Source organism: Heterodontus francisci, chromosome 25 (assembly GCF_036365525.1).
Source record: "Heterodontus francisci isolate sHetFra1 chromosome 25, sHetFra1.hap1, whole genome shotgun sequence".
Lineage (NCBI taxonomy): Eukaryota > Metazoa > Chordata > Chondrichthyes > Heterodontiformes > Heterodontidae > Heterodontus > Heterodontus francisci.
The window spans coordinates 41,567,650-41,581,880 of NC_090395.1; the positions used below are offsets into that span (position 1 = coordinate 41,567,650).

At 43.4% G+C, this 14,231-nt stretch overlaps 1 protein-coding gene across 10 annotated transcripts in view; it reads right to left on the reverse strand.

The window, feature by feature from the left end:
- LOC137383841 (neuron navigator 1-like) overlaps window positions 1-14,231 on the reverse strand; it is a 719,754-nt gene that overhangs the window by 302,398 nt on the left and 403,125 nt on the right. The window lies entirely within an intron of this gene.

Consider the following 14,231-nt stretch of genomic DNA (forward strand, 5'->3'; position numbering starts at 1 on the left):
TGGTAGTTGTGAAAGGCACTATATAAATGCAAGGAGGAAATTTTATTCTCTCCCCGCATTGGGTTTGGAGGTGGGGAGAGGACATAATTGGGTGGGATGGTGGCAGGAATCCCCCCCCACCCCGCCACCTTCCCACCTCCACCCAGATTAAGTCCAGGGCGGGAAGGCCTGTGAAAGGTCTACCCGTCCCACCACCAATTGAAGCCCGTGAAAGTCGGGCAATTAATGCCCAATAAAGGGCCTCATCGCACCACCACTAGACTTAGCCCAGCAGCAGGTGGGCCTGTCGCTGCATGGGGAGCATGGCAAGCATACCCATGCAGGTTGGTTTCCCGATCTGGGGAGGGGGTGAGGGGGGGGCACGGGGGATGGTCCGTCGCTAAAAGGCACTTAGTGCCTGAACGAGGGACCCGGCATCGGGAAGGGGGGGGTGGGGCCTGCTGACAGCCAAACCCCTGCCCTTGCTGCCGACTCCCCTACACCCCTTCCCCCCGTGACCCTCACCTCGGAAAACCCCTCCTGCCCTGACCTACTTATGGCCTGGGTCCAGCACCTCTGGTGAGTCCAGAACCGGCAGCAGCCACCACCTCTGTAATGGCGCTGCTCAGTTAAAGAGCTACCGGCCTCTGATTGGCTGATCGCTCTCAGACGGCAGGTCTTCTGTTACTGGGGACCTTGATCCTGGGGAAGGCCCACTACTGTCCACATAAAAGCCTAATTGGCGCTTGATTTGGCATGCCTTCCCCAGAGGAAGCGATGTGGGGCTCTCGCCTATGCTTTAGCCAATGGTCAACACACCTGTCGCCAAGACAAAATCCCGGCCCAAGTTTGTCTTTCTTTCTTTGTATTTTTTGAAAATGATGGCCCAGATTTTCCTGTCAAAATAATGGTGAGACTAATGGCACTCACTGTTATTTATGCCCAACTAGTACAGCAAATTCAGGCAGGGGCAGATGTATAGTGACATTCAAATATCCAAAAGTTGCTGTCTGAGCTGCACTGCTCACCAATAGCTTTGCGAAAACAGAATTTTGCTGTCTGACTCACTACTGAAATGTACTGAACGGCATGAAGTGGTTGTATTTGCACTATAGATGCAAACTAATTGGTGACTGTGACCTTGGCAAAGTATCGCATCTCACCCTTCTCTGTCTGCGGCCTTTGACACAGTTGACCACACCATGCACCTCAAATGCCTCTCTTAGCTGGGTGCAATTGCACTCACCCAGTTCCATTCTTATCTGTTCAGTCTTAGCCAGAGAATCACCTACATGAACTGCTCTACCCACTCCTGCTCTGCTACCACTGGAGCTCCCAAGGATCCATTCTTAGCCACCTTCTATTTCTCATCTACATGCTGCCCCTCAGTGACATCGTCCGAAAAGAAAACATCAGGTTCCACGTGTAAGCTGACAACACCCAGCTCTACCTCTCCAAACCCTCTCTTGATCTCTCCACTGTCTCTAATTTCTTAGATGGCTTGTCCAACATCCTGTAGTGGACGAGCAGAAATTGCCTCCAATTAAATATTGAGAAGACTGTAACCATTGTTTTCAGTCCCTGCCACAAACGTCATTCCCTCGCCACTGACTCTAGCTCTCTCCCTGGAAACTGTCTAAGGTCGAACCAAACTGTTCACAACCTTGAAGTTGTACTTGACCCCAAGATGAGTTTCCGACCACATTCATTTTATCACCAAGACTGTCTACTTTTTCTTCCTAAAATCAACCATCTCCGTCCTGCCTCAGCTCATCGATTGCTGGCACTCTCATCCTTGTCCTTATTATCTCTAGACTTGACTATTGCACCTGAACAGAGTCAGGACTGAGTTCCTTGTGAGACGTTGAGGGTAGATTCAGTTGGAACAAAATCAGAAATGAAACTGGAAGGCAGAAAATTAGCAGATGAGTCTGGAAGGCAGAGAAAACAAAGGTTAGAAGATAAGAAAATAGGGTTTGGCAGTGTTCAAGGGAAACAAAGGGTAATTGTTGACGGGTGTTTTTGTGATTGGAGGGCTGCTTCCAGTGGCATTCCGTAGGGCTCAGTACTGGGTCCCCTGCTTTTCGTGCTATATATCAATGATTTCACGTAAATGTAGAGGGCATGATCAAGAAGTTTGCAGACGACACAATAATTGGTCATGTGGTTGATAGCGAGGATAGCTGTAACTACAGAAAGATAACAATGGACTGGTCAGGTGGGCAGAAAAGTGGCAAATGAAATTCAACCCGGACAAATGTGAGGTGATGCATTTGGGGAGGTCAAACAAGGCAAAGCAATACACGACTAATGGGCGAATACTGAGAGGTGTAGAGGAAGTGAGGGACCTTGGAGTGAATGTCCACAGATCCATGAAGGTAGTAGGACAGGTCGATAAGGTGGTTAAGAAGGCATATGGAATCCTTTCCTTTGTTAGCTGAGGTATAGAATATAAGAGCAGGGAGGTTATGCTAGAACTGTATAAATCATTAGTTAGGCCACAACTTGAGTACTGTGTCCAGATCTGGTCGCGTCATTACAGAAAGGATGTAATTGCACTAGAGAGGGTACAGAGGAGATTTACAAGGATGTTGCCAGGACTAGAAAAATGGAGCTATGAGGAAATATTGGATAGGTTGGGGTTGTTCGCCTTGGAACAGAGAAGGTGGAGGAGAGATTTGATTGAAATGTACAAAATTGTAAGGGGCCTGGATACAGTGAATGTGAAGGGCCTATTTACCTTTGCAGAGAGTTCAGTGACTAGGGGGCACAGATTTAAAGTGATTGCAGAATGATTAGAGGGGAGATGATGGTAGAAAGATTAGAGGGGAGATAATAAAAAACTTTTTTCACCCAGAGGGTGGTGGGGGTCTGGAACTCACTGCCTGAAAGGGTAATGGAGGCAGAAACCCCTCAACTCATAAAAAGTGTGTTCATATGCACCTCAAGTGCCGTAACCTGCAGGGCAAGGACCAAATGCTGGAAGGTGGGATTAGGCTGGGACACTCGTTTTTCAGCTAGTGCAAACACAAATGGGCCAAGTGGCCTCTTTCTGTGCCATAAACTTTCTATGATTCTAATTCCAACACACTCCTGGCTGGCCTCCCATCTTCACACCTGCCATAAACTTGAGCTCTTCCAAAACTCTGCTGCCTGTATCTTAAATCACACCAAGTCCCATTCCCATCATGCCTGTGCTCGCTGACCTACTTTGGCTCCTGGCTGGGTAATGCCTCAATTTTAAAACCCTCATTCTTCTTTTCAATTCCCTCCATGGCCTTTCTCCCCAGCCCCCTATCTCTGTAACCTCATCCAGTCCTACAATCCTCCAATTCTGGTTGCTTTTGCATCCCCAACTTTAATCACTCGACCATTAGTGACTGTGCCTTCAGCTGACTAGGCCTATTCGCCTCTCTGTCTATTCATGTCCCTTTAAGATGCTCCTTACAACCTCCCTCTTCGACCATCTGGCCTAATATTTCCTTATGTGGCTCGGTGTTAAATTTTATCTGACAACACTAGAGCAACAACTTTATACTGTATGCGAAGACAGTGCTGATTGGTTGACAAGTGGACTCTGATTGATAGAGACATCGTATAATCCACCGGGCCCTGTTCTTTGCAGACAGAAAGAACATGTACACACATTGTGCCTGTTTCAGCTAAACAAAATAGGTGACAGCAATTCACTGGTTCATTCCCTGGGGCAATGCCTTGACCAATTAGAGTCAAGCTGCCTGGTTTAAATTTCAAACAAAGCTTGGCAGTAAACAGTCAGCCACCATAAACTGATGCATTCTCCAATGGTAACACCTCTACCAGAGTCCACTTGCCAACCAATCAGCACTCTCTTCTCATACAGTATAAAGTTGTTGCTTTCCCTTACATTGGTATTCTTGTGAATTGTCCTTATGAGTGCAAGATGAAAAGATTTGACAATATGTCTCTATTTTCAGCAATACTCAAGTTCTGTACTGCCAAATGACACATCTTTCTAGCACTGAAAATTAAGCATTACAAGTGTGGATTTTCATTCCGTCAGGATTTAATTTTTGATGGATATTTTAAAAATGCAAAATTTAAATCTTTAAAAAGAACTTTGTATTTCTTTTCTATCCCCCTCTGTATTTCTCTATCTGCACCTGATTTGACATTGAATTCATCCACTCTGATTTACACATCCTTATCCGTACTTGCACTGTTAACTTAAATCTGATTGATTCAGGGTGTACACCATTGCTTGTCCTGTTCTCTCAGATCTCAGAAGTCCTGTTTCCCTTGCTGCGATATTTAGCAATTTGCTATGCAGAATATTTTAAAACCTAAATGTGCAAGGGCAATTCGAGCAAACGACTGACACCATTAGATGAACTCCTGCAGCAACTTATGGCCCAATATTCCTGTGAACTAGATCTATGCAAATTTTCTGTAATTTCTATCATTGATATCAGATGCTTTTTCTTCTTACATTTGTTGCATCACACAACTATTTTCTTTCATAAGCAACAGGCTCTTTATCTGTTGCAGCAAGCTTATCCTTCACAATTTTTATGATCAAAATAGGAAAAAATGTGATATCTTGTATGCATTGTTTAAAATAACAGATGGTCAGGGTTGAATTACAGATTTGTGTGGGTCTTTACTGATCTATGATTTGGTAGTTTTATTGTTCATAATCACTTCAAAACCAGCTTAAAACAAAGATGCATGACTGTAGTTCCCTCTTAATCTCAGTACATGCAGAAGTTTTCTATTTAGTTCACTTTTTTATCATGCACTACGTATTGTTTGAACTATCACTATCTTGACGCAGGTGACATTCTTATTACCATGGAAGAAATTTTGTGGCAGATATACTTTATTTTGTATGCAAAATATATTTTTGGTAATTCTGATTGTGTATTGTTTGGATTCTTAGTTCCATCTCCTGAAAACCTTAACAAATGCTAGCACGACTCAGGAGGGTTTAAACGAGTCTTGCAGGGGGGTGGGACCCAAAGTAGGAGTCTCTCAGATGAGACAGTTGAGGCAAATGTAGAGGTTAAGGCAAGCAAATCTAGTAGGTAGGCCGGGCAGGGGCACGACAGGGAGCGTGGAAGGTCTGGTAGGCTAAACTGCATTTATTTTATTTTTATTTAGAGTTCTAGCACTGAAACAGGCCCTTCGGCCCACCGAGTCTGTGCTGAGCAACAACCACCCATTTATACTAATCCTACATTAATCCCATATTCCCTACCACATCCCCACCATTCTCCTACCACCTATTTACACTAGGGGCAATTTATAATGGCCAATTTACCGATCAACCTGCAAGTCTTTGGCTGTGGGAGGAAACCAGAGCACCCTTGGAAACCCACGCAGTCACAGGGAGAACTTGCAAACTCCGCACAGGCAGGACCCAGAACTGAACCCGGGTCGCTGGAGCTTTGAGGCTGCGGTGCTACCCACTGCGCCACTGTGCCACAAGAATCAAGAATGCAAGAAGCCTTACAGGTAAGGCAGATGAACTCAGAGCATGGATTGGTACATGGGATTGTGATATTATTGCTATTACGGAAACGTGGTTGAGGGACGGGCAGGACTGGCAGCTCAATGTTCCGGGGTACCGATCTTTCCGGCGTGACAGAGGTGGAGGTAAAAGAGGAGGGGGAGTTGCATGAATGATTAGGGAGGACATCACGGCAGTACTTAGAGAGGATATCCCGGGCGAATGTCCAGCGAGGCCATATGAGTAGAACTTAGAAATAAGAAAGGGCTGATCACTTTGATGGGATTATACTATAGGCCCCCCAGTAGTCAGAGGGAAGTGGAGGAACATATATGTAGGAAAATCACAGATTGGTGTAGGAATTATAGGGTTGTAATAGTTGGTGATTTTAACTTCCCTAATATTGACTGGGACTGCCTTAGTGCTAAGGGATCAGATGGGGAAGAATTTGTTAAGTGTGTCCAGGATAGTTTTCTGAAGCAGTATGTGGATAGCCCTACTAGAGAAGGGGCTACACTCGACCTCCTCTTCAGAAATGAGGATGGGCAGGTGGTTGATGTGTCAGTGAGGGAGCACTTTGGGACCAGTGACCATAACTCTATTAGCTTCAAGATAGTTATGGAAAAGATAGGACTGGTACTCAGGTTGAAGTCCTAAATTGGGGGAAGGCTAATTTCGATGGCATCAGACAGGAACTCTCAAAAGTTGAATGGGAGAGGCTGTTTACAGATAAAGGGACGTCTGGCAAGTAGGAGGCTTTTAAAAGTCAGATAGGAAGAGTTCAGGGCTGGAATGTTCCTGTTCGATGGAAGGGCAAGGCTGGCAAGTTTAGGGAGCCTTGGTTGACGAGGGATATTGAGGGTCTGGTCAGGACAAAGAAGGAGGCATATGTCAGGTATAGGCAGCTGGGATCGAGCGAGTCCTTCGAGGAGAATAGGGGAAGTAGGACTACACTTAAGAAGGAAATTAGGAGGGCAAAAAGGGGCCATGAGATTTCCCTGGCAGATAGGATAAAGGAGAATCCTAAAAGATTCCATAAGTATATTAAGAGTAAAAGGATAGCTAGGGAGAGAGTAGGTCCCCTTAAGGATCAGTGTAGCAATCTACGTGTGGAGCCACAGGGAATGGGCGAGGTCTTAAATGAATATTTCTCGTCTGTATTTACCGTGTAGAAGGTCATGGAATCTAGTGAATTCAAGGGAGGGAACACCGATATCCTGGAGCATATCAACATTACAAAGGAGGTGCTGTTGGAGGTTTGGAAACGCATTAAGGTGGATAACTCCAAAGGGCCTGACCAGGTGTATCCTAGGATGCTATGGGAAGCAAGGAAGGAGATTTCTGGGGCCCTGGCAGAGATTTTTGTATCATCGTTAGCCATGGATGAGGTACCGGAAGACTGAAGGATAGCTGATGTCCCTTTATTTAAGAAGGGCAGCAGGGATAAGCCAGGGAACTACAGGCCGGTGAGCCTTACATCAGTGGTGAGAAAGTTATTGGAAGGGACTCTGAGAGACAGGATTTATATGCATCTGGAAAGGCATGGTCTGATTAGGGATAGTCAGCATGGCTTTGTGCGTGGGAAATCATGTCTCACGAATTTGATTGAGTTTTTTGAGGAGGTGACCAAGAGGATTGACGAGGGCAGGGCAATGGACGTTGTCTACATGGACTTTAGCAAGGCCTTTGACAAGGTCCCGCATGGTAGGCTGGTCCAGAAGGTTCGAACACATGGGATCCAGGGTGAGCTAGCAAATTGGATACAAAATTGGCTTGGTGATAGGAGGCAGAGGGTGGTAGTGGAGGGTTGTTTTTCAGATTGGAGGCCGGTGACCAGTGGTGTGCCCCAGGATCGGTGCTGGGCCCTCTGTTGTTTGTCATATATATTAATGACTTGGATGTGAATGTAGGGGGCATGATTAGTAAGTTTGCAGATGACACCTAAATTGGTGGTATAGTGGACAGTGAAGAAGGTTGTCTAAGGTTACAACAGGATAGAGATCAACTGGGAAATTGGGCAAGGGATTGGCAAATGGAATTTAACGCAGACAAGTGTGAAGTGATGCATTTTGGGAAGTTAAACCAGGGCAGGACATATACAGTGAATGGCAGGGCCCTGGGGAGTGTTCTTGAGCAGAGAGACCTTGGGGTGCAAGTACATAGTTCGCTGAAAGCGGCAACACAGGTAGATAGGGTGGTGAAGAAGGCGTATGGCATGCTTGCCTTCATTGGCCGAGGCATTGAGTACAAGAGTTGGGATGTCATGTTACAGTTGTACATGACGTTGGTTCGGCCGTATTTGGAGTACTGTCTGCAGTTCTGGTCGCCGCACTACAGGAAAGATGTGATTAAGCTAGAGAGGGTGCAGAAAAGATTCACAAGGATGTTGCCTGGCTTGTAGGGCTTGAGTTATAAAGAGAAATTGGATAGGCTGGGTCTGTTTTCTCTGGAGCGAAGGAGGCTGAGAGGGGACATGATAGAGGTATATAAAATTATGAAAGGCAAAGATAGGGTAGATAGCCAGAGTCTGTTTCCCATGGTAGGGGTGACTAAAACTAGAGGGCATAGATTTAAGGTGAGAGGGAGGAGGTTTAAAGGGGATCAAAGGGGTAAATTTTTCACACAAGGAATAGTGGGTATCTGGAATGAGCTGCCAGAGGAGGTTGTGGAGGCAGGAACAGTAGTGACATTTAAGAGACATCTGGACAGGTACTTGAATGAGCAAGGCATAGAGGGATAGGGAATTAATGCAGGCAGGTGGGATTAGTATAGGTAGGCATGGACGCGGTGGGCCGAAGAGCCTGTTTCTATGATGTACGACTCTATGACTCTAAAAGGTAACATGCAAATCAACCAGGCTAGCTAGAAGTGAAAGTGAACACTTCTCCAGAGGGAAAGAAGAAGAAAAATAAATCAGAGCAAGTAGCTCCAAGTCTCTGCTCCAAGCCCCAAGCAAATTCAGATTGCACATCTATAGGTGAATGAAACAGGAAGGTGTGGAGAACATGATGGGAACAGTGTTACAATAATTCATACAGTTGCATTTGACATATTAATACTTTGGGATGGATAGAACAACTTAAGCAATTAAATGATGATGACTGAAAGTGGACATTATATAAACTACTACATTTATGGTATAAAATAAATCTGATTCTTGTGCTATAAAATTTAAGAATTTAAAAACAAATTTAAATGAGGAAATCACTGACTTAATATTGTTTGTTTTAAATGCAGTTTCGTAAAAGTCATTTCACCTTTGAACACGAGTATTTAAATATTGCAGGAAGCACCTATGAACCCTGGAAATTTCCCCTCTTTCTGGCTGAAAGGAACTGGATCTTGGTTGAAGAATAATGAAGGATTAAACTACATCACTGTTCAATCTCAAAAGGTTGTGCTTGTCTGCCCAGAGCTCCTACAATACATTCATTATTAATGGCTGTGTTCTGAACAGCTGTTTTGCTTCCATTTTGGACTTCAATCCTTCTTGAAATAGTTAATGTTTTGAATTCAGTCATGTGATATCCCCACAAACTCCAATTCCAACAAAGTAACATATATATTACACTAACTTGAAGTGAATCAGAAGTGTGCTTTATAAATATTCATTTCTTTTTAATTGCAAAAAATTAGATGTTCTTCGCAAAATGGCATTATAATTCTCTGAAAGAATGTAAATCAGAAATGATTACTACTGTAGATCAGATTTGAATACATGACTTATCTGATAGTCTACAGTAATTACCATGCAAACTTTCTACTTCTGTGTTTAACAAAATGATCCAAAAACAAAATATAAAGTTCTGTTTCATAGGCGACATACAACACATCATCTCTCAGGAATTGTTAAATTTAATATCAAAATTATTACAACTTCAGCACTATGTTGAGAGCAGCTTGGCATCGCCTTATCAAGACAGAACTGTTAAAGAATGAGAATGTGCAAAGGTTAATGTAAATGTAGCTCATTTACTTGTCCAGCAACAGACTTGTGTGCATCTGAATATTCTTGTAATTATATGGGGAGTTAGTGAGGAGAAAGTAACAAGAAAAAAAATATAAAGATTAAAATGCCAATAATGACTGTAGCCAGCATGTTTTAGTCACCAGAGTTCTGTTGGTTACTGTACTGCATCAGGCCTGTTATCTAATCATTCAATTGTGACATACCAAATAGCACTGTGTAGTCCTTATGATAATCATTGTTGAGAGACTCAAGACCAATTGTGGACTTCAGGTCAAGTAGGGGTAGAGGGTGGGTGAACCAAGGAGGAGGAAAGCAGAGAGTGGAAAAGAAAGAGTGGAGGGATGGAATGGAAGAATAGGAAGAGAGAATGAAGTAGTGGAAAGAGTGAAAGGAGAGGGTAAGGGAAAGAAGAGCAAGGGGAGATGGAAGATGATGAAAGCTAGGAAAGGAGAGAGCAGGGGATGGGAGGGAAGGTTGAGGAGAACGTTAGGAAACTATTTCAGCTGGAGGGAGCGGGAATGCTGACAACATGCACAACTGAGTAAGGGGAATGTGCTTAGTTGGTGGGATGTAGGGGTGCAGCTGAAAAGCATACTCAGTGTAGGATAAACAGCAGAGGATAAAGAGTAGCCTTGAAAAGCCTATTTAGTGACGGGGAGGTGGTTTGCATGGAAAATATGCTCAGTGGGAAGGGGGAGAAGAAATGCTCAGCTGGCAGAAAATTGGGAGTACAGAGAGTTTCAACTAACACCCGGATACAATTAGGCCCTAAGCACTGGTTTCATGGTGCTCCAACCCATGGGTACTTCAAAGCTTACTAAATTTAAGGAGATACAACTCACTTGTTTGCAGAGAAGGAAAGGAATGAAAAATAACCAAAGATGAGAGTTTAGACTATTCCAGAGATCGTACCCTCTAAACACCTTGCACTGGGTTGGAGATAACAGGCGACTTGGGCCCTGGTCAAGTATAATTCTAACCAACAGTGTGGGAGAATCACCTTACTGTAGGTGCTGTTATGCCAATGTGCTTTGTTGAATGATAATTTTCTTTGTTCCACTGACTGGAGATCTGACTTTTTAAATTTCTTCCAAGCAAAAAAAGAAACTTTTTTTAAAAAGACAAGCTGCCAGAAAAGTCATCCTTTCAGCTTAAGATGATCACCTAGTTTGCAACCCTGTATCCTACATTGTAAAAGACTGTGAAGAGAGAGATGAAATGTCTGCTAATATCCCAGCAAGAACCAAGACACAGGAAATTTAAAGGAACTACCTGTTCTGTCAGCAAGCAGATAAATACTGCTAACTGCTATGTTTGAATGACTCAGTGACTGTTGTTATGACCGACCGCTCCTGTCAAAGCCCCCCAATCAAAATATACGATTCTGATTGTGGTGGACCAACGCACTGTTAATTCAATCCCGTCACTCCACAGATCGGCTAATATATCATTTAAAACTTTCCAAATTAAAGAAAGACCCAGCCAAATTGTACCATCTATTAACTGCTGAATGAGGCTAACTAAACCAGGTGTCTTTAAATCAACAAATTAACTCTTTAATTAGAAGAACTAAATTCTTAAACACTATGAAGATATAAACAACATTTAAAATAGAAAAAAAATTACAGTCCTTGCAAATTTACAGTCCAGTGTTGCTTGAAATCCTCATGAATGTTGCTTGAAGTCCTCCCGGAATATTGGTTTCCTTTTCCAGTGAATTTCAACAATTAACGACTTGAAAACTCTTTCAATGGAATCAAGCTGACTTTAGAGTTTTTGAGTGATAAACGATTGTAACAGTCTAACTTCCCTTTCTTCAATTTAAATTACCAGAGATCTCTGTTTTGGCTTTATGTTTTAGAATTTTGAGAGATAATAATTAAACAGGCTAAAATCCTATTCCTTCAGTTTAAATGGTTGAGAGCTTTTTTTCAGGTGTCTGAACACCACAGCTGTCTGTGTCCTCTGTCAGTGTGTTTTGTTAGAACAAACTGTCTTCAACTCAAAGCCAGTTTAAAACTGAATTGTAACAAATGTATTGCATGAGACTCACTCCCAGTGGCTATATCAATGGTAACGAGAATGCACCCTTTGAATGGCAGTCTCCAAATGGCTGTTTCTAAGGCAATGAAAATGCACCTTCCTATAACTCCTGAGGCTTGCCGGTTCTGAAAGCAATACTGATCCCTTGCAAGCCTTAAAGGCAAAACACATATTCCAAAGAAAACTATAGACCCATGACACTGTCATGTGACAAGCATCTCCCCATCTGTGGTTTTCTCTGCAGCATAGGAGAAGCTTTTGGACTCTGACATGAGCAGACCCTAAACGGGGGTCCCTCTCTCTCTCTCTGTGTCTCTCTGTCTCTCTCCATTCCCGCTTGAAAGCTTTCAAATCCTGCTTGTTGACTGACCACCTTTGCATACTCCGGCTACAATCAGAAACCCCATTGGAGGAAATCATCTGCATCGCTATCTCCAAGGGATTCAACAAACCAATCATCTACCTCTTGAAATGAAAAGCCTCAGGACTACTGAATTCAGCTAGAAGCCAGCTGGATCACCAAAATTCACAGACTGTATACCTTTTTTATGGACTCTAATTCAACCAATTTACCTTTCCCCACTCTGTAACCTATTTGTGTGTGTGTAAACCTCTAGTGTGTGTGAGTGTGAAAGTTGGTGCATTGTTTATTATTTTATTAGTTTGGTTTAGGTACAATAAAGTTAACCTCTTGTTTGTTAACTCAAGAAAACCTGTCCGATTACTTACTTGCTATGGTCATAACAAGAACCAATCAAACACCTACTGAATTGGCCAGTATATCCACTTTAAGAAAGAGTTAAACCTATTGTGGTCCAACAAGGAGATGGAAAAGAGGGAAGCCTTTCAACCCCTCCTCACTTGATCGTAACAGTGCACTGAAGTTTAGGGCACGCCACAAAACTACCGTGAAAGGGAAGCAATAGGGGAGATTAGAATCAATGAGAATTTAATGGAATTTGGGGGAAAATACAAAGTTTTAGGAAGTTCTCTCTCAAACAGTAGTTTGTTTAACAGAAAGAATAACATTGCCAAGAAAAGAGAGTGACCAGAGTCGTGGATGCAATTCATCGAAGCAGCAATAGCAACTGGACCAATGAGGAGTCAGAGCAGGAGCGATGTAGTCAGGTGGCAGGAAGCCTTGGAGCAAGACACGGGCAGCTGTTTCATAGTGAGGAGCATAAGCAGGCTAGGGCTGAGGTGGAATAAGAGTAGTGAGGTACAGTGGTGTGGGGTCAGAAGGCTTCAAAGAACAGTGCAGTAGGAAGAGTCATCATTAGGAGAAATCAGTAAGACAAATTACATTTTAGAAATTATCAGCAACAGAAAGTACCTTCAGCTTTGCAGCTAGTAAGGCAGCAGATAACCAAAGTGACAAGCAGAAAGTCCATCACAGGACTCAGGGTTTGTGGCATGCTACTCCACTGAAACACCTGAAATGGAGGGCTTGTGGAAATACAAACATTAGGCATATGTCATTTATGATATGGGTCCATGGACCAGCAGTTAAATAAGAAATGTTTCTGCAAAGATGTAACTTTTCTCAATATACATTTTCAGATTATAAATGAAGGACTTCACTGACAACTCAAGTTACTTTATCAACAAAGTAGCTGAGTCACAAAAAAATAGCTTGGGCAATTTTCAACTGTGGGTGGGCAGTCTCTTGCCTGAAAAATGGATATCAGCAATTGAAAACTGGGTGAGGAGAGGGCATTCAGCTGGTCCATTGATGCCCAAGGTTTACCTGGTGCAATTTTCAGGCCTGCACATGGTTGACAACAAGCCTGCCTGAAGTAGTTATAACGCTATTTAGACATGCAAATTGGGTCCTACACTGGCTGTGGGACCCCAATTGCAATTTTCAGGTATAAATGGGGTCTACCATAAACCATGCACACTCCACCCATTTGTACCAGCTGGTGAGCAGCCTTACCAGGGACCACAAGAGATGGTTGAAACAATTCCTAATTTTAACTTTTGTGGAACAGCTGCAAAAGTTCCACAACAGACTACAGAAGGGCTCCCCGACCACAGCCAGCCCATGCAGCCCTACCCACTACCCCAGACCCGACCTGCTGGTTCAGTATGGGAGCTGGCTCATTTTCTACCCTCTAACCACCAGATGTAGTGATCTGCCTGTCGGGCACTTGTATCTTGCCGACGGCACTTAAATGATGCTCAAACTGAAAATGTGGTTCTGGCCAGCATGAGCCACGAGTTCCAATCGCTCAATCCATTTCTCGTCTGATTCGGGCAGAGGTTCAGGATTGCAATCAGTGAAGGTTTGGGCTATATGGACGAGAAAAATCCTCAGTTCAGTGTTTGCCCTGTGCTAAGATTGCTAAGCACAGTTGGCAGAGCAGTAAGGGCAGTCCAAATGGCCTTACGATTTAGGGTGGGGGGGGCAAGAGAACAACCAGGCTTCTTGTTCCTTATTCCCAAGGGAAATTAAGGATGGGCAACAAATGCTGGCCTTACCAGCGATGTCCACATCCCATGAAACAAATAAAAAAAACATTAACTGTGCTGGAAAGTTCATATGTGGAGATATTGTGGAAGGACAGGTTCACGCTCAGTGGTGATGTCCCATCCCCCAGTATGAACAGTTTGCAAACTTTTACAAAACTGGACCCGACCTGTTTTAGAGAAAACTGGAAGGGAGAAAGGCACTTGAACTGATCACATTACTAACAAAACACAATATCAAACAAACATTAATTACTCTGAAATTAGTTACAATCCAAAAGA